Below are 20,967 nucleotides of genomic sequence, written 5' to 3'. Positions count from 1 at the left end.
AAGTACAGTTGTGAACACTTGTAACAAGATAGTCTTTTTTAAACAATTCTTTAAGAACATATTTGCAGAACCATATTAAAACTACAAGCATTCCTGTACCACAAAACCTGTTTGGGCAGTTTGTCTTTGCAAAATGCCCACTGAATGATCCCACTGTTTATGAGAACTGTTTCTTTCACACTTCTTTCTGACACAGAAGCCGTAATAAACAGACCTATGGCCAAGAGTTAGCTGACTCCCAACCAGTGTGGACAGCAAGCTTGATTAGGCTTTGAAATATAACCCAAAAGGTTTGAATTGACTTTTGCGAGTGGGCATAATAGAATTGTGCTGAACCTAAGCCATAAGGCTGTGTGATTGATTTTCAATTCCTCAAATACCAACAGAATACATGATAGCTCAAGGACTTAGAAGTGACTGCAGTGCGAGAACATGACAACTTGTGCAGTGGGATGGACAAAAGAAGGGACCAAGCTTTTCTTCAAAAGAAAAGAATATGCTGTAAACTGTATTTTTCTGTTAAAAATTAATCATGTGAATGATTTCTTGGATCTGATGTTTAAGAGATAAAGTAGAAAAAAGAGGGGCCAGAGAAAAGGACAGGCAAACAAGATAAGAGTAAGGAAGAAGTAATTAATTATAAATGTCAGACAACTTAATCAGATTATTTATTTTTCACATGACATGGGAAAAGAGAGTATAAGACAAGAAAACAGGAGAAATACTCAGTGTTCTGTGCTTAGTTCTGCTGCCAACAAACCGTTCTGATTGATCTACAGGCAGAGAAGAATGGTTATTTTGGGGTTTGAACAACACAAGGGATTGGCACCGGTCCTCTTTAACAGCTCTTTCCCCCCACCCCAAAGAACCCTTCCATTATGCACCTTGTACCCAGTGAGCATCTTGCACCCTGGTACACCCAAAAATCAATGCTCCAGATAGCAGCCAGTGCCTGCTGAAGGACTCTGCACATTCACCATTCAGACTGAATCACCTCCAAGGCAAGGGAGATGTGCTTTTCCACCAGTAGGTGAAGGCACACAAAAAAACCATTACAGACACTGTGCTCTGCAAATGAGCTACAGCTCTGAAAAAACTTCCTTGTGCCTAGACTGAGGCACAATTCCCACCAACATGATAGGATACCTCTGCTCCATTATGTTCCTATAGATTGGAGGAAGTAAAACTTCATGCAGACTTCAGCTGTGAATAGCTCAAAATCTTGTTTAATTTTTCTGGCAAGGAAAAGTTTGTTCTCATCCTGAGAGTTCATGTATTGCACGACTCAGAGTCCAACTCTCTGGCATAGCCTGTGCTTCAGGGATTTCCCCGATAGATATATTTCTATTAGGCAATTTTTAAAATTGAAAAAAATAAGCAAACAAGAAAAAAAGAAAGCCAACCAAACCAAACCAACCAAAAAACAAAAGAGAAAAAAACCCCACCACCACCAAAAAAACCAACCAAAAATCCCCTACCAAACAAACCAAAAAAATAAAAAAACACGAGAGTCCAGTTCCAGTGTGTTCATTAGTGTGTGGATAAACCAATTCAAAGTAGCAATGAACCACATCTGTGGAGACAGTCTCTCTATCTGCAAGACTAGCCACCATCACCTAAACTATCTTCATAACATAAAAATGTATAATTACATTCCTATTCAGTGGAATTGTAGCACTGTAGCCTCCTGCAGCTCAAAAGGTGTAACATTTGCTATGGTTCTGCATCCATCCTTCTCTAGCTGTGAATTTCTTTGTAAACAAACCCATTGCCCTCTAAGGGTTTTCTGTTCCCAGTCAGGAGCTGTTAGATGAGCCTGGTCTTATATTTAGACAATACACTCTCTGGAGACCCTGTAAGATGTTTCTCCAGCCTTAAACAAAATCAGGTCCTGGCCTTATACAAAGCATCGGGTTATTGCTGTGATAGCAATGTAATAATCATAATGACTACTGAATAAAATTTCATTCATGAGAATTTTTGCTGAAAGCAAACTTAATGAATACCAGCCCAAGTGAATATTCCCAGGAATGTGCTCTGAAATGCCTCTGTGGCCATTTTGAGGAGCTCTTTTTATTACTCACGTAATATATTTGGTTAGGAATTTAAAAGCTTGTCTTGTTGCAGAACCTGTTTTTAAGGTCATCCTATCCAGAAAAAACTGGATACCTGATCTGTGCCACCTAACTTGCTCTCAGGCGAGCAGGGGTTGCTAAGAGCAATGGCTTCATAAACAAACCTTGCAAAAACAACATTCATTTGTAAAAACAACTTGAATAATAGTGTGGGGGGGAAGCGTAACATTAGAGAGAAGCAAGCTTTCTTCCATTATAATTTTACACAGTGGAAGGAGCTATATTTCAGCAAAGCTTCTCTTCCTTATGCTTCATTCTGCTTCACTTTAGGCATCAGTATAGAGTGTCACATAAAAAAATCATCCTCAACCCAAGTGAGAGAAAAGATTTCCAGGGTTATAACAAGTCATAATGAAACATATTTTTTTCCGCGCCATCAGGATGGAAAAATTGCTCTGATTCCAAAACCTAACAATGGCAATAGAGACAAATACTAGCATAAACCCAAATATAATTGGATTGTTAAGTGCTAGAAATAAGGAAAAAGCATCTCATGAAAATTCTCAGAGGGGAGGGGGGAGGTTCCTCCACTTCAGCTGTCAGCAGAAGGAAAAAAAATTTAAAATTACATTTTTTTCTTAATTTAACAACAGACCAGGTACTTAGAGTGCCACTGCACAAAAACATTCTTTGGTCATCACATCCAGCTGCTGGCTTCCTTTCTCCATCAGGGACATTTGTTTGATTTTCCTCACAAAAAGCAGAAGCCCATAATAGCCTCCATCCTGTCCTCTGACACTTGCATATTTATGTTACAATGGCCTCAGAAACAAATTCCTGCCACAAAAGAATGGCGTGCTAATGGGATGGACTCTTGATTTGCCCCTGTACAACACAGAGCCCGTCATTAGGCCAATGATAATTGAATGGAAAGCTAGGATTTGAACAAAACCCATATAATTTGAATGCAGTGTGGGACAGGGCAAATGTCTAACTCAGAGGTGACACAGACATCCCCTCTGAAATATATAATAAGACAAGCTCCGCTTACAGCTTGCCCAAGATAGACACCTTGCAGTATATTTCCTGACACCAGTGTTCTGGGCCGTATCATTCCTCTCATTAGACTCCTTAGGCATCACCTGGCCCTGCACAGCAGCGGCTCTGCACGGAGGCGGAACGAGCGCGCGGCGCCGGGGAAGGCCACGCCGCCAGAACCCATCTCCTTAGAGCCCCACATTTCCCTTCACAGAGAAAAGCAAGGCACAATTCTTCCCAAGAATACTCTTATCTCATTTGCTGTGCCTGTGTTTGTGCAAAAGTAAATTGCAATATGGAGATTGTTTACCCAAAGTGATGGTGTTTTGTTTCCTTGGCCTATCAGGGCCTATTGTGTGTGTCGGGACTGTTGGCCGACAGTCACAAGATTCTGTGCTGTTGGGTGCAAAGCTAAGTACTTAGCAGATTGAGTTTAGACGTAATATAACATAATAAAAATAATACAATAAAGTAATTAATCAACCTTCTGATAAGATGAAGTCAGATGCATCAGTCCTCTCGCCCTTGTCGGGGGTTGCCTGTGAATTCAGTACCTCCCCTCCTCACATCACGGCTCTCGAGCCTCGCAGCTGTCAGAAGGAGAGAGATGTACCACTCACACACGAGATGCAGCATGACTTTTCTCACAGGAGGCAAGGGATAGCTCCGGCTCTCTCCCTCCTGATCAGGGAGTTGTGGTTTTATATCTGAGGCTGATGCGCCAGCTGACCTTCTGGCAAATTCACCATGCTTTGGGGATCCAGGGGATCTTATCTCATTTGCTGCGTCTGTGTTTGTGCAAAAGTAGAATGCAGTATGGAGATTGTTTACCCCAAGTGATGGTGTTTTGTTTCCTTGGCCTATCAGGGCCTAGCGTGTGTGTGTTGGGACTGTTGGCTGACAGTCACGAGATTCAGTGCTGTTGGGTGCAGAGTTAAGTGCTTAGCAGATTCAGTTTAGATGTAATATAACATAGTGTAATATAATGTAATATAATAAACTAATTAATTAACCTTTTGATAAGATGAAGTCAGATGCACCAATTCTCTCCCCCTCGTCGGGGGTTGCATGTGAATTCAGTATCTCCCCTCCTCACATCATCACAGCTGTCAGAAGGAGAGAGATGTACCACTCACACACGAGATGCAGCATGACTTTTCTCACAGGAGGCAAGGGATGGCTCCAGCTCTCTTCCTCCTAAGCAGGGAGCTGTGGTTTCATATCTGAGGCTGATGTGCCAGCTGAACTTCTGGCAAATTCACCATGCTCTGGGATTCAGGGGACCCTTGGGTCATGCTTTTGGTAGAGAGATTAAGCTGTTCAACTTCTCTGCAAGCTGAAGTAAACAATTACTTAAAGAAAACTACCAAATATGAATCAGTTTGAATTTTAGTTCCTAATGTTTTGATTTCAATCACATTTTCTGCAAGTTACACTCAATTTTTTACCCCTCTGATAGTTCAGATCTGCATTTTGAATTCAAAAGAGCCCAGAAACACAAAAATCTACTTTATGATGAATCAAGGAATCCAAATAAATGACATAATAAGTCGATAGTCTGTAAAGCACTTGCTGTGGTGTACAAGTCATGCAAATGTGATGCTGCAAACATAATACCAATCACAATAAAATGTACAGACCTTCCTGGTCTTTCTCAAATGCTCTGATTCAAACTCAAAATTACAGATTTCAGAATACTTATCTATCAGTTAGAAAACTCACATCTCATTTCAGGAAACTTGTACAAACACTGCTAAGTCAATGTATATCCAGGAAGCTTTTTATAAATTTGATTTGGCAACCCTCTTTTCAAGTAAGACAAGCCTGTGTCACAATGAAGTTATCAGTAAAGCACTGCGGTAGCTACCCAGATCCTTTTGAAAAAGAAGCACAAAACGCAGTCCCACTAAAACTATCATTTTGCCAAACATCTTTGAAAGGATCAAATTCAACCTCTAACACTTGCAGGCTTCATTTGGTTTCTCAGTGAAATCACAAAAAATAAAAAGCCAGTTTCTCTGGCAATATATCCAATACCAAAACATTGCAGAGAGAGTGTTCTTTTGCCTTGTGTTTGAACACAGAAGCTCAAATCAGATGAGAGGCTCCCAAATTTGTATGTCTGAAGGTTGAGGACATGGTGCTCTCACAGGTGATACTCAGCTCTGCAAGGACCTGGACTCTGTTGGACTCCAGAATATGGACATGGCTCAAGAGAGGCTGGGAGACTTTTCAGTCTGGCAGATAAAACTCTTCTGTTTGCATTTGTTAACATCAGCAGAAGAAAACACTGCAGTGTTTTTATTGTGAATGGACTGAGAGTCTGAGGGCAGGAAGGTCCTACAAAGCAATATAACTTGGCACTTAAAAAATGACTAAATGTAAAGCAAAAAATAAAAATTCACTGGGTGCTGATTCAGAAAGTGGAGCAGCCTTTTGCCAGTCTGCTCTGATCTTAATACTTATAATAAAACCCCAAGCTGAGAAGATTTTGTATAACTTTGGACTTGCTATATTCTCGTATCATCATCATCACTAATCTTGTATGCAATTTTTTGACAGTAGTTCACATCCATAAGAGAACTCTCTGAGCATTTAATAACTCTGCATTTGATGTCAGAAGCCACAGCAATGCCTTTACTTGCTGCTTGAAAGGAATGTGTCCCTACAAAAATGTTGCATGAAAGCAAAATGAAAGCTGCCCCCAGGAGGGGCAGGCTCATCAGCAAATAGATGAAGGCACCTGAACAGAAAGTGTCAAACATGGCAACAAGACAGATCTTCTCCATGTGACCAATGTTCTTCTAAAAAATAAAAATAAAGCCAAGAATAAGCCTGAATTAGAACATGATATGGATTTTGTTGGCTGAGTTTGCCACTAAAGCTGCAAAGTGGCCAATGATTTACTGGTTAAAGCACTGCCCTTCCACAGAAGCTGAGATGCTTTAAGCTGCACTCCCATTTTTTCCTGTAAAGCAGAGTTATAGCTGGTGCAGCTTCTCCATCTGTAAAATCGGTACAACAGACATCAAATCTTATAAAACACCGTGAAGAGAGCTAATGATGATCTCAGAAAACCGCTTAAGACCTAGGATAAAAACAGATTTACGCAGACTCAAAGAGTTTAAGGCAAAAGCATCATCATAGAGGAGAAGAAGCCCTGGAAGGAACTCAGCAAGTTATCTGCTTCATCCCCTTGCCACGAGGCAACATCAGCCAAACCAGCACTGACAGCTGTTTGTCTAACCTGTTCCTAAAAACCCAGCAAACCCTGACTTCCCACAGCATCCCCAGGCAGTCCACCCCAGCACTGGACCTTCTCAGTCACTGCAGAGGTTGCCCCTCCTCCAGTGACGCACCACAGATATTGCAAATCATTAGATTTCACCAGCTACATCCATAATGTCTGTGACTCCACAGCCTGTACCTGTTTGTGATGTGTATGCATATATATATATATATATATATATATTTAAAATATATCTTTAATAAAGCATCCTGACAACATAAAAATCAAACTGCTGAAAAACACAAAATTATTTTCACACAGTAGTGCCTCCACTCATGGAGGAGAAGAGAGCACAGATTCTGGTGGTTTCTTCCTCAAAAATTTTCTGAGCTTCAAAATGCAGAAGTAAAAGCATTGGTAGAATACAGAGGGATTAAGCCTAATTCAACCCAAAAATAAAGCTGGAGGGAATTCTTAAAACCAAGATTTTGTTAGTGACCCATGTCCCCTCAGTTTATACTGCTGCAAGTGGCACTAGAAGGCTCACATCTTGAAAGACAGCAGCCTCCTTCTCCATATGGTCCCACACAGACCAGGGATGAAATTCAATTTGAATTTCAGATCAAACTGTTCATGAATTAAGAGAAAGAACAGAACTCTTTGTAGTTGGTATAATCGTAATACAGGTGTTTACAGCTCTTTCAGCAGCAGACTGATTTTTAGATCCTAGCCAAAAAGCCAGGTTTGGCTGAGGTGCTGTGTAAGATACAGAGATACAACAGTTATGGGTGGGAAAAAATAATATACACTCCTATTTGGTTGTTTCATAAACTGTGTGGGCCTGCAGAGAAACCCACAGCTTTCCTTGAGGGCTGGAAATCCTTCCTATAGCTGGTCAGTGTAAAATCAAGGGATTGTCTGCAGCCAGGTCTATTTACACCTCTAATGAACTGGCCACTGTCTCTGACTCTGGGCAGCTTCCCCCTAGTACCAGGCTCAGGTATTTCAGACAAGCACCAAGTTTTTCACCATGAAATTCAGTCTAATGGTAATCATGGAGTTTGTGGCATCTGCTTGGCAGCTCTGCCACACTGGGCTGGCAGTGTCACAGCACAACAGCATAACCAGCACAGCTCCCCCCATCACACACACACACTTGGGGAAGGATCAGAAAGCAGCCCAAAATTCAGCAGCTAGAGAGTCCCGTCCAGCTTTGCCAGTCTCTGCACTGTGGTGAGCAAGAGACATTGGCAGCAAATATCAGTGGACAGCAACCTCCTCATTCTGTATTTGCAAAACATTCAGGATAACACCACTCTGAGAATGACTCCTGGCATTACTGCAATGCAAACAATAAATATTGGATTTGTGTGTGTGGTAGCTGAGCTTCCCCTGCCCCACACGTGTTTTGCTGCTTGAAGGGGGAGGAGTGACATTATCAGAATACACAGTGTGGAGAGATAAGAAAAGAAATAACTGAGTGATGGGGGAAAGAATAGCTCAGGCCAGGCCCTGCCTTGCATGCCAGCACGTGGAGCAGGCACCCATGCCCAAACCAGCAGCAAGCTGTGCACCCTAACTCACACTGCATGCATGCATCCCCTCCCAAAGCTCATCTGGCCTCCCACTAAACCATCTGACACTCCTCCCCTCTGTTATTTGCATGAGGAAGGGAGGATGCAGGAAGGGAGTGTTTTAGGCTAAGTGTCTGACATCCAGAAGCTTGACCCTGTGCTGACTCAAATTGCTGACTAAAGCCTGCTGTTGCAGGCAGCCCTCTGTTCTTTTCCACTCGCCACAGATTACAATTTTATTTGCTTAAATTAAATTCCCAATTAATAATAATTTCTTGTTTTAGCAGTTGACTCACATTCAAGAAAATGCACAGGAATCTCATTATTTCTTTCTTACTCTTTGTTCTTCCAGCCCCATATGCTCCTTTTAACATTCTTGCAAAGCTCCACCACTCACTTTGAAGAGCCATCAGGATATTTCAGGGCCATCCGGGGAATTTACTGCTCACATCCTGCTCTCCCTCATTTTTCTCAAGGTTTGTTCAAGATCCTTTCTTTCTGCATCACACAACCTATAGATTGCATATGTTCTGAGGGAAGGAACAGCTCATTATTTGGTTTTGTGATGCCCTTAAGTAATTTCAGGAAACCACTTTTTTTTTCTTTTAACTAAACTGATCATGGTTTTGAGACTGACATAAATGCCATGTACTGCTAAAAAAAAAAAAAAAAGGTACAACTAATGTTATTCACATTCTGTATTAACAATATGGGGAAAAAAATATGTCATTATCACTTCTTCAAGCAACTGCTCTCCACTGCTGGCAGGCAATCCTACTGCTAGCTTATCCATTCATGATCACACCTACACCCTACATTAGGATTTATCCCCGATTTTCAGCTATATTAAACTGGCTTTTACCTAAAGTACATAAATCACATCTATATCTGACTCTCATGACTTGTGTGCATGAGGGGATACAGGATTCTAACACAGTGGGTGAGAGCACTGGGAAGGAAAGGATTATTTTCAGCTAACCAGTGACCAATAACAAACTGTGTTATCCTCCACAGCTTCATGGGTGCTGGGTTCAGTTATGGGTTTTATCCAATAGATGGCTCCTCAGTAGCAGAAAGGATTCTCCCCCTGCTCTCCTTCCCTTCACAGAGTTTCAATATGACTTTCTAATATTTACACAGCTATTATCTTGCAAATATAGGCATTTTGTGCACACTGATAAACACACAGAAGCAGCACATGTGCGTGAATTAAAGAACAAAAGAAAAATTAGATGACATTTTATATTACTGCCTGCCACTTTGTCCTCTGCCAGTACAGGGGTGCATGAAAAATGATACCCTGGAATGCTTCCTAAAGTCAAACAAAAAAAAAATACAACTATAGAAACATTAACAGCATGCCAAATACAAGCTGGTTTTCTCCCCAAATATATGAGGACATCTCCCACATCTTACATATCCCTGACTGAGCAATACTTAAGGAACTTACAGGCATCATGACTACTCTGTCAACAAAGGATTTTTCACAGGAAAAAAATAAAATCCTGTGTGCAATTATCGATATAATGACCCAGGAGGGTTCTGTGTAATTGGCAGGGTGCAAGTTAACACCATCATGAGTAAGGTTAACATTTCTGAGACAGTGAAAGTGAATACATTTTCGTGGTTTTACAGAAAAACATAATTAGAATAACCCCCAAGATATTCAGAAAAATCCTGTTTATACCATATAGACACTTCTCTGAATCAGAAGAGCAGTTCCCAGTAATTTCTGTTCCGAGATCTATCCTGCATCTCAGTCAGATCTTGTCAAGATCCTGTCAAAACCTTGTGGTAACCCCACTTTTGGATTGTGACCCTCTGGTCCAGCCACACGGTAACAGAAAACAGAACACCCACAATAAATAATAAATTGCATAGAAGCCAGATGATGGCTGTTTAAATTCCCATGATTAAACACTTCAATGGGGCACAAGTACAAGCCCCCTATACCTGCTCTTAGCATCTAAAATGATATTATTCCTAATAATCACCTTTATCCTTGAAATATTAAGCTGCTTTGAAAAGTGGGGGAAAGGTACCATTTTACTACAAATATATAAATATGTAGCATCATAGCATTAGCACAATTACAGCTGTAATAACTGTCAAGAAAAAAAAATAACTGCTTCATCCCTGTTCAAAGCTGAGCACAATCACTGGTCTCATTTCAGCATTCCAAAAGGACTTGCCTAATTCCATGCCTCAAGTCAGCTTTCTGCTGGCTAAAACCTGGAAAATTCAAACCAGCTGGCAACCTCAGTCGCTCCAGAAGAAGCTCAGCAGCAGCATGCCTGACCACGGGGCTGTGACACTGCTGCTCTCCTTCAGCCCTGAGCAGACACCCCAAGCAGCCCCCTATCCCTGGTGTGCATCAGGCAGAGAAACAGCACGTGGAAAGGCAGCCTTACGATCTGCTGATCCCTCTTTGGCTCTTTGAATGCTCAAAGACATTGCTCTTAAACTGCCTGGAGCAGATTTAAACCCTGGCCAGTCCCAGTTGTGGTGAAACACCAAAGCTCCATGCTCCCACTTGGCTCCCTCTCCCAGGACACTGCAGCCAGCCCCAAAGCCAAGCCTGCAGACTTTGAGCCACCTTATCTCTCTTTAAGGGGCAAATATACAGGCATGTCAAAATATCAGAGTTCACAACTGAAATACTGACAATCATTTTCACCGTGGAGTAGTTTAAAAGAGGCAGCAGTGATATTCATTAAGCTGTTAATAATGGATTGTGGCACAAAGCAATTTATCAAGTTTCCACTGTAATTAAAATCACTGAATATTCAGGCACTTGCAATGCACCTAGCTCTCCCTGCTTCTGAAGCTTTACATTTTAATGTGAATTATAGCTCCCTCTCCCCAGAGAGCTACTAAAAAGCCCACTTTAATTGGTATGTTTTTAATTGAGATTACATTATTAAAAAGTGTAAATTTCTGTTGAAGAGAGAAAGGAGGTGCTCAGCTCCCCTTTAGTCTCTGTCTCCCTTAGATATAGCTTGCTTATCCCAGCAGGAGGGAAAAATGAAGGGTAGATGCTGTGAAGGAAGAGGAGAAAGCCCTGAACATTCACAGGCTGTGAAGCCAGGGCAAGGCAGCATTGTCTGCCACAAATGCAGGATTTCCTAGGTGGATTTTCAGGAGGGAGAGGAATCACCACCACCATTCAGGCTGCTCTTAACAAAAGGTAGAGTGAAAACACCAAGCAGGGATTCCTGCCTCTTAGCCAGCTGACACTGAATGCACATTTCAGCAAGCCTCTCCTCGAGGTTACCAGTGACAGACAATCTGTTGCTTTCCAGAATAAGTAACTTCAATATTAAATTCTCCTCAAAATCCACATACGGTTATGAGTGGATGGGGTCTAGTGAAAGCCTCTGCTGGTTCCAGAAGGCTGGGGAAAGGCAGCCCCTGGGGCAGCCTGGACAGAGTAGCAAGAAGAGAAGTGCCCCAATCAGACAAAGCTGGTTGCCTTTGTGCACAGATAAGGACAGACTGACCACGTTAAAAAGAAAAGTGACTTCATGCACTTGGCATCCAAATGCTGGCCACTTAAACGGTTCTCCTGCTGGCAAGATGGACTGTCAGTGCCTCTTATAAGTAGGAGTATGGATCTCCTAAGGTGAGTAGACATGAGAGAAAAGGGAGAAATATCAAAGGAGTGCAAAGTAGATGGCAACAGCTGAAACAGATCAAGGGAAAAACGTCCAGAGATCAAAACACACCAAAAGATGGACAAGATGGTTGAACAAGAATGAAATATCATGGAACAGCTTTTTCATAACTGCTTCAGAAAAGGTCATGCTGTACTGCAAAAAGAAGGCAGTGCGTGGGGCTGAGAGAGGTCACTGTAGGCAAACAGAGACACAGAGAGACTAAGAGACAAATTCAAAGATCACCCACTAATACCACAAATGCTGCAACTCCCCTTCTAGTGCTGGAAGTGATTCAGGAAGGAAGGATGGTGAACCAACAGTACATAAAAGGGGAAAAAAAGGATGACATGTGAAAGACAAAACTGAAATTGTTGTAACTGACAGAGAAGGGGAAAGCTCTGATACTACAATCAGGTCAATAAATCTGTGATTTTTTCTAAATTAAGAATTTAGATGTTATGCTCTATTTACGCATGTTAGAGGAATGCCTGCTTATAGTGGGAAAGTACCCAACCATGCTACTGCTCTGAACAGCAAGGTAAAATTAATATATGAAATTCCTAGTCTCAGTCAATAGGCCCCTTGCAGATTGAGGTCAAGAGTAAGTAAAAACAAAACTATGTAAACAAAGATTAGATCTTATTTCCCACCTTGGCATTAAAGACCACTGCTCTGCTGTGCCGAAAGGTAATCTCTAGATTAATTCATTTATGGCAAGATTCCTTTTGCTTGCTGATTTGAAAACCCCACATCCAGATCACAGATGAAGCAGGAAAAGGAAGGGCTTTCAGAGACCTCAAGTAGAATCTTCTGAGAAACTTGTGGGAGCACACTGTAAGGGTAACATAAAGAAGAGATGAAGAACAGTAACAGAGATGAGTTACAAAAGAAAGGGAATGTGCACAATCTCAGGGTAACAATTTTCCCTTTCGGCTGAAGAGGTGAATGCTGAAACCATACCACGAAAGAAAACAAACAACAGGAAGCAGGAAAAGATAGGCTGGGCAAGATTTGCTTTATGCCAACAGAATCACAAAGAGAAACTGTGCTTCCGAGCCTGTAGAAAGATGACCCTGAAAGACAAATTTAACACTGTTTAGGCTGGTTATTTTGCACAGATGAAAACATGCAGCAGAAAGGCCAGATTACTTACTGATTTGGCATGTACCAACAGATATATGACCACATCAGATTCTACTCCGAGTGCTATAAAAGAAAGGCAACTGGATGTGCTTTACTCCCTTTCCAGAAAACAGAGACCTTTTTCTGAGCCCTGAACACAACAAAGTCTCATTGGTTATGTGAAATTTCTGTGGCTTCAGCATTCAGGAACATTTCCCCAAATATATACAGTGACCCACCAGGTTGCAATAGCCCTGGTTCAATTATTTTCTCTGATATGAGTATCATGAAAAGTTGCTAACTAACCAAGGGGACAAACTTTATGTCTAAGGTCATGAAAGAGCAGCATTGAGTACTAGGTATAAAAAGTATTAAAGCCAATGCCACATCCTCCTCAAACAGATGGCCTTTCAGAAAGATTTAATCAGACACTGAAATGCATGCTGCGAATACTCATTACTAGCACAGGATCAGGCTGGGACAAGTGGCCAGCACTGACGTTATTGCCTACAGGGAATTACCACAGGCATAAACAGGATTTGCGATGTTTGAACCTCACTGGATAGCAAGCACGGGGTCCCTTTGTGATCATAAAGGAGGGTAAAGCAAAAAATATGTGATGAGGTGAGCCAGGTGTACATGGCAGAGACCCAGGCCCTTATAAGAAGCAACCTCCTAATTTCTTTTGCATTCTTATCCTCTTTTCTTTCCCCTTGTGTTCATCACACCACCACAAAACTCAGTGAGAAAGGCCAGTTTTCTCTGGACACCACCTTCACAGCATAATGAGCCCTTGCTCACCTTATTTTACCGGACACATAAAATAGAGTGGTGACCATTCCATGCCCTTCAATATCAAGAAGAGGAAAAATAGGATATCACCACAACAACCAGCATCCAGAAGAAGGAAAAGAAGAAAGAAGGACTTTTCATCTCTCCTTCAGTGATGGGTGTGGCATCTTTGAAAAAGCCGGCTTGCCTTGCAATTCTTTCCTCTTCCAGTTTTTCAGAGAAATTTTACTGCAAACATTATTTGAAAGAGTCCTTAAGCTATCTTTTGACCTGGATTTTCAATAAACAGTATTTTAAGAGATTGATTTTACCATGCAAACACAATCCTTAAAAGTCTGTAAAACCTTGACATTACCAACAACTGAACATGTGAGTTTATTTATTTTCACTCTAGATGACAAAGCCTTTTTTCAGTGCTAAAGATCCCACCCTTGTCAAATAAAAGACATTTCTCATATGCTGTAGATTGGCAAAGCCAAATGTCCATCTTCACTTCCCACAACAGCTGGTGAAAACAAGAGGAAAATACATGCAAAACTTATTGACAGAAGCACTTAAGTCCTTTTTCCTTTTACCTCTGAAGGCATCCTGTTGGTTTAGTGACTTCCTGTGGATTAAGAGTGCTACAAGGAGCATCTGAACCTCTCCTGTTCTGCCCAGAAAGCACCAAATTTACAGTTTTTTTGAAGGCACTCTGAAGGAGCTCCACCACACATCCCTTAGAAAGTAAAGTTGGCATTTCCTGCATAGATACCCGCATTTTCCTGGTGCTATCTGCAAAATCATTCTTGGCAACTGTGGATATGCAAAGACTTAACCAGATTAAGCACCATGAACACCCTGGTGCTTCAATTTGCTTTCTGTCCATTAGCACAATGTTCTTGCAAACTGCAGCATGGTCATCACCTGCACTTGGCACTGCTGAGGCTGCACCTCGAGTGCTGTATTCAGTTTTGGGCCCCTCACAACAAGAAAGACACTGAGGTGCTGGAGCATGTCCAGAAAAGGGCACTGAAACTGGAGAAGGGTCTGGAGCAGCAGTCTGATGAGGAGCAGCTGAGGGAGCTGGGGTTATGTAGCCTGGAGAACAGGAGGCTCAGGGGGAACCCTTTCACTCTCTACAACCACCTGAAAGGAGGTTGGAGTTAGGTGGGGGTTGGTCTTTTTTTCCCCCCAAGTAATAGAACAAGAGGAGATGGCCACAAATTGTGCCACAGAAGGTTTTTAATTGGATATTAGGAAAAAGCTCTTTGCTATTGCCATCTTATTGCAAAGCTCCCCTACCTTCTTGGTGATTTCTCAGGGGCATCTCCCTGCAGCACTGACTCCTTCTTCCTCATAGCACAGCCAACATACTCCAACTCTCCTCACAGCAAAACCAACAAACTGCAGCTCCCTTCTCACCCAGCTAACCCATTCTTTTGTAGTACTTGTCTTCTTATTGGACATAGCTGTGGCCTATTAAGGGCAGGCCTGTTCCTAATCTTTGGTGATTAGTGCAGCTGCAACTCCTCAGCTGTAGGAGTGAGACTACCTTCTGCACTATTTTCTTACATTCTATCCCTCCACATTTTGCCACAAAGGTGGTCAGTTGTTGGAATATGTCGCCCAGGGAAAGGGTTCAATTACTAACCCTGGAGGTATGTAAAAGTCATGTAGATGTGGCACTTGGTGGACATGGTTTAGTGGTGGACTTGACAGTGCTGGGTTAATGGGTGGGACTTAACAAACTTAAAGGTCTTTTATAATCTAAATGATTCTGTGATTCTGTGTGAGCAGTGCTCCAAGAAGTCATGGAGATGGCACTTTGAACCCCAGAGTGTAGCTGAGGTGGAATGTATGATTTATGGGATAGGGACATCACTCCTGTCGCCTCCTGAAGAAGTGGAGATACACTGCAGTGCTTGAGGAAGACCAAAAGGGAATGGAGAGAGGTGGAGGCATCAGAGAAAGAATCACAGATGCCAGGATTATGTTGTTAGGGCTGCTGCAGAGTTTGCTGGAGTGGGGCAGATAATATATACATGATACCATCTGCCCATTCCTTGTCTAGAGTCCATGAAGCACTCTGAGCCACAACCAAGGAGACAGCAAAACACTGCCTCAGAGCAATGGGTCAGCAACAGCAAGCAGAGCTGCTTGTACTTGCTGGCAGCAGGCAACCAAGCAGACATTTGCTAACTTCTTGTGGCCATAGTGCCCACAAAGCCCTGGGCTCACAGCTGTTCTGGGCTGTAGAACTGGAACAGATGCAGCAGTAATGCAAAGCTCTTCCTGCACACCTCAGGGAGGCAAGAAAGGCACCACTCCTGATACTTGTTCTGTTCTTAAACTCTTTTGAGCAGAGAGGCTGCAGAGCTGCATTTCATACTGAAAGAACCTCAGCCAGATACTTCAGCCCCAGTCTAAAACCCAAAGATTGCATTTGGTAAGTCTGTAGTTCCCTCTTGGAAATATATCAACAGGGCGATCAATAAATTTCAACAAGTGCCCAAAAGTAATAGGGATTTCAAGTTCATTTCCATTCAATGTTTTGTGGCTTTGTTATGCTTAAATACTCACTTCAGAAGTGCTGAGAAAGTTATAAAACTCATTACATCTTTAAGAAAAATATTTTTTTTTAATTTCTTCAAATTTGGGAAGGAAGGATGACAAACCACAAGCAAATGGCTTGATTTTAAGGTGAATAACTAAAATTCCTTTTTATATAATGCTACAATTTTTTTTTCCTCAGAATCACTGCATGCTGCCCAAGCAGAGACACCAGATTTAATATTCAAAAGTTTTTTAACATATTCTAGAGCAATTATACCCTTCTGCTAAAAGCAGCAGAAATAGAGGTTTCAGAACTGTGTTCAACTCCATATTTAGCCCACATTTCTCTATATCTTTAAAACACGCATTTACCTCTCTGGAAAGTCCACACTTAGAGCTGACAAAGCTGATGGGATGATTAGACTGTGAGAACAGCCCAGTAGAACAAAATCACAGCATCCCTCCAACAGACTCAGAAAAACAAAAGGACCAGACTGATCCTTTGTTTTACTGACTTTATTAATCAATAAAATTAGATTATTTATTCTGAAATGGCCACAACCTTCTTCCTAACACAAATTTTGCTTGGTTTTCTACAAAGGCAAGAATACTGCACACTATCAGAAGGTGTCTAATCCTCCCATCTGCTGTTTCCATAGAAAAATATTTACTTTTAAACATCTGTATTGCATTTACACAGTTCAAACACACACACATAGCTCCTGGAATGTACATAGTATTTAGCAAATTTTTAACTAACTTTTCTTTGTAATTGTATAGTTTTCCCTTGACAAGGAGAGGATCAGACTTTTTCAGGAGGATTACCTCTGCTCAACTCATTTCAAGCAGCTCTTGAATAAAATAGTTCATTAGTTCATGAAAAGGAAAGACTCCAGGGAACTACTGGGGAAGGAAGAGAAAAGAACAGAGTGTCACAGTAATTAGGTTTTCAGATTGTCGCTTATCCTCCAGAATGCAGGTACACACACATATGTCCCTCTTCCCCTTAGGGGAGATCATTGCATGTTTATCCCTGGGAATCAGTATACCAGAGATTAAAACTCTAACCCAGCCATAATTTCCCAGAAAAATACTAAAAGTTACCTCTTCTTTATAGCAAATTTTCTTTGCTAGTTCATAGAGCAAGACAAGTCCGTCCTCCTTTGCAAGTATTTAAATACCTTGATTTCAGAGTTACTCAAAATGCAGTCTTCTGACCTTTGTAGGCTCCCATGGCTGATGCTGAAAAGCCAAAGGACTTCCACTCACTAGGAATCCCTCACGCCTGCCCAGGTGTACGGGCAGCCTGGGAAAAGCAGAGCCACTGACTGGAGCTGCCAGTGATCAGGGAAAAGACTGGCCAGGAATGAGGATGGAAAGCAGGGAAAGCTGGAGGAGGCTGCAATTGTTGACCAGAGGACAGCCTCTTTTGATCTATACCTGGCACAGCAGACTACAGAGCATTCTAGAGCCACACCAATTAAAAGGAGGCCAAATCATCACCAGGACTGACACCACTGTACAGTTTCTGAGTGGCTCAGGGCTCAAAGGGAAGCATGGCTCCCAGCAGCACAGCCTTCACACTCTTCTCATGTTGTTCCTTCTGTCTGCTCTGCCTTTGCATTAAAAGCACTTAAGTAGTCCATAAGTCTCCAGCCAGACTGAGTGAACAGCAAATTGAGATGCCAGTGAATAGTTCTGGTGATACTTTCCCTGTGCTCTGTCACCCTCTCATTCCAAATTGTCATGAGAACACCAAGAAGCTGCTGATGGCCATGAGAAACATCATCAGACCACTACTGGCCTGGCATTAGGGTTATGTGACCTTGAATTCTGCGTTCACAGCAGACAGTATGACTGGAAAAATCAGGAAATATCAGGAATGTATTGAAACCTCTATGAATTCTCCAATTCTCCTTGCTAAAGGATATGTATTTTCAATAGTGGATTTTCTCACAGGTCTGTTGTGATTTTCCAAAAGTAATCAATAGCCCTAAATTGTTACAGTACAGTTGTTATTGCTATGGATTACAAATGAAATTCTGGACTTTCATCTGCTGACAGGGGGCTTAGTTTCAACCCACAGTTGCTGAAGGAGTCTCAGTTTTGAGCACTATGAAAGACTCCTTCATCTAGACATCATAATTTAAAAGATACCAGTAAGTTAAGAACTGAACTATAACAGTATATCAAAATAGCTCCAACACAAAAACAATTCACATATCAGATTATTAAATGAAAATCTATCAAAGTATCATTTATTGAAGTAAACAAATCTATCTAGTCTATCTGCCCTGCCTTTGGAAATATTTTGCCTCAGGGAAAAATTTAAACCTGGACAGATAACCAGGGTAAGGTATTTGAACATTTAAATCTTGCTGGATCCTTTAAAGTAGGTGTTAAGTGGTGCATTAAATTTGTGCTGTTTCTTCTGAGCTGGGTAAATTTGCTCTTCTGTAAATAGTGGGAAAAGCCTTTTACAATAATTTGAATCCATGAATAAATGTAATGTATTAAAATTTCTAAAGTACAGGCATTAAATGTTTTTGTACATAAGCCAAATGAGTGGAATATCCAGGACTAGAATTATTTGAGTGACCACAGAAAGATAATATATAATTAAAATGACATCTGCACCACTAACCGAGGGGATGAGAGAAAGTGACATCACAGATCTCATATAAGCTGCAAGCGTATTATTAGATCTAAACCTGGCTGTAAAATTACTATCTACCCAAGGGATTATCTTTAGGCATTCAGAAGCATTGTTTCATTTACTGATAGAACAGGGATGATAACAGGCTGACTTTGCTTGTCACATTGTTTTTTGGCCTTTCTTTATTCTTTGTTCACATTAGCTGTAGATGAGAGGAAGACAAGTTTCAGCTAAATCACTGTCGTGGAGCTTTTCATTGTTTTACAGCTTGTTCCAAAGGCTTTTTTTATCCTCCCTCCCCCCTCCCCTAAGAAAAGAACCCCAAAGCATTTTTAATGGTGATAAAAATCAATGGGGAGTAAAAGATGCACACAATGTAACATCTAGGAGTGTAGCAAACTAAGGAATACCCATTGGCCTAATGCACCTCAGGGAGACCATAAGACTTTGCTTATAGCTCTCATTATTAGCACAAAGAACCACTGGCTGCTAGTTATATCTTGGCCTTATTAAAATTCAGTGCCAAAACTCCAACTGGTTTCAGTGGGTACATTTCATCATTTGAGACCTAGGACAGAGGACATAATTCTCATTCACATGCAGGGCTATCTGGGACACCTCTCTCTACAGATTAAATTTCTGCATGAAATTGAAAAAAAGCTGCATTTTGTTCTGTTTTACACACCATTTTTATGTCTCTGGCTAATATTATTTGCCTATATTTGTAACAAGACTCATGTGCCACCAACCTAAAACATTCAAAACTCTATAAGCAGATATAGAATATAGGCAGTGAAAAGGGGAAAAAAAGAAAGCTCCCAACTTTCTGGTCACTTTCGAACAATAATTATACTGAACTGCAAAGGAGACTTAATTTGCATTAAGAAATCTGTCCCTATTAGTCTAACTCCTAGCACTTGAAATAGCTCCAATATGCCAATTTTGCCAACTAAGCAGAAGCCCAGGAGCAGACAGGTCTGCATGCAGCCATGGAGTTGTGCACACACTGCTAAGGCAAACACAGACCTTGCACTTTCCCCCACACTGTCCTGGTGTTGGGCAGCTACTGCCATGTGTCATCTCTCACAGCACCTCCCAATAGATCCTTAAGCCTCTGGCCCATCAGCCACTGTAGCCTGCAAACAGGCTGCATTATGCAGATTTCTGCCTCCTGATCTTGTCACCACAATCTTGCTTTTTTTCTGTGCTGTCCCTTGTTTAAGGGAGTGACCAGCTCTAGCACAGCAAAGGGTTTAGCCCATGATCAACCCCATCAATGTTACAGCCACAGAAACACTCTGCATTTCATTAATAACAGCTTACACAGCAACCACTTTTACTCCACATTAGGTTGTTTCATTGTCCCTTTTATCCTTTCATAATTCATACACAGAACAGACTTTCCATGCAGACCCTGTTGGAATGAATCTTTGATTTAAAGCTGTCCATACCTACAGCCACATCTGCAGCCATTAAGAGTTCACACTGGACCTATGCAGTAGCAATGAGGTGTCTGCAAGCAGTTTATACACATCATCAGTGCCAGAAGATATTCCTGCAGCACTCAGCCTGGGCCAGGAACCCTGTTTATGAATCACCAGTTGTTTGTGGCCACTCAGTGGTGCTTACCATCCTTCAGATGAAAAGAAAAGCAAAGACTGATGAAGGTGGGCTGAAGGAACAGCAAGCAGCATGTAGTGATAAACTGCAACAAATGTAGAAGTGAGACACCACTGCAGAAAAAGTCAAAGAGAAGCAATATATTTGAATATAAATTTAATTTTTTAAATGTGTCCTGGAAGTAATGTAGGGTAAACCAAAATCCATTTTATCCTGAAAAGTGGCAGCTGTGGGGTGAAGCTGTGAGAATAAGTTGGGAGGATCCAGTCTCTCCTGTGCTGTTACTCCATCAGCATTACTCTTCATCTCAGAGAGGCAAGAAGCATCTCTTACACCTCAATATTAACATCCTTCATGTGGATGTCGTGTGGTTTGTGCCAATTGTTCTGCAAAAATTTGTTTCAGTTACCTCAAAATTGGAATTCTCACCAAGATTCTTTGCTTCTCACTCCACATCCATATTCCTCCATGGAAAGAAATGAAGTAAAGCTTCATGCAATAAAAGGAAATGAAGTGGAATGCAAAAAAAATTAAATGAAAAAATATGAAAAGAAATGAAAGGAAACCTAAAGAAATGAAATCTTGAGATTTCATATCCTTTCATCAAATGAAAAATCATTTCATGAAACAAAATGAAAAACAAAATAATAAAATTAGATTAAATGAAACA

The 20,967-nt window shown here is 41.3% G+C and overlaps 1 protein-coding gene across 1 annotated transcript in view; it reads right to left on the bottom strand.

Moving 5' to 3' along the window:
* TBXAS1 (thromboxane A synthase 1) overlaps window positions 1-20,967 on the bottom strand; it is a 227,848-nt gene that overhangs the window by 66,373 nt on the left and 140,508 nt on the right. The gene's annotated exons all lie outside the window — the stretch shown is intronic.

The sequence above is a fragment of the Ammospiza nelsoni genome, chromosome 5, assembly GCF_027579445.1.
Source record: "Ammospiza nelsoni isolate bAmmNel1 chromosome 5, bAmmNel1.pri, whole genome shotgun sequence".
Classification (NCBI taxonomy): Eukaryota; Metazoa; Chordata; class Aves; order Passeriformes; family Passerellidae; genus Ammospiza; species Ammospiza nelsoni.
This window is presented reverse-complemented; position numbering and strand designations above follow the sequence as displayed.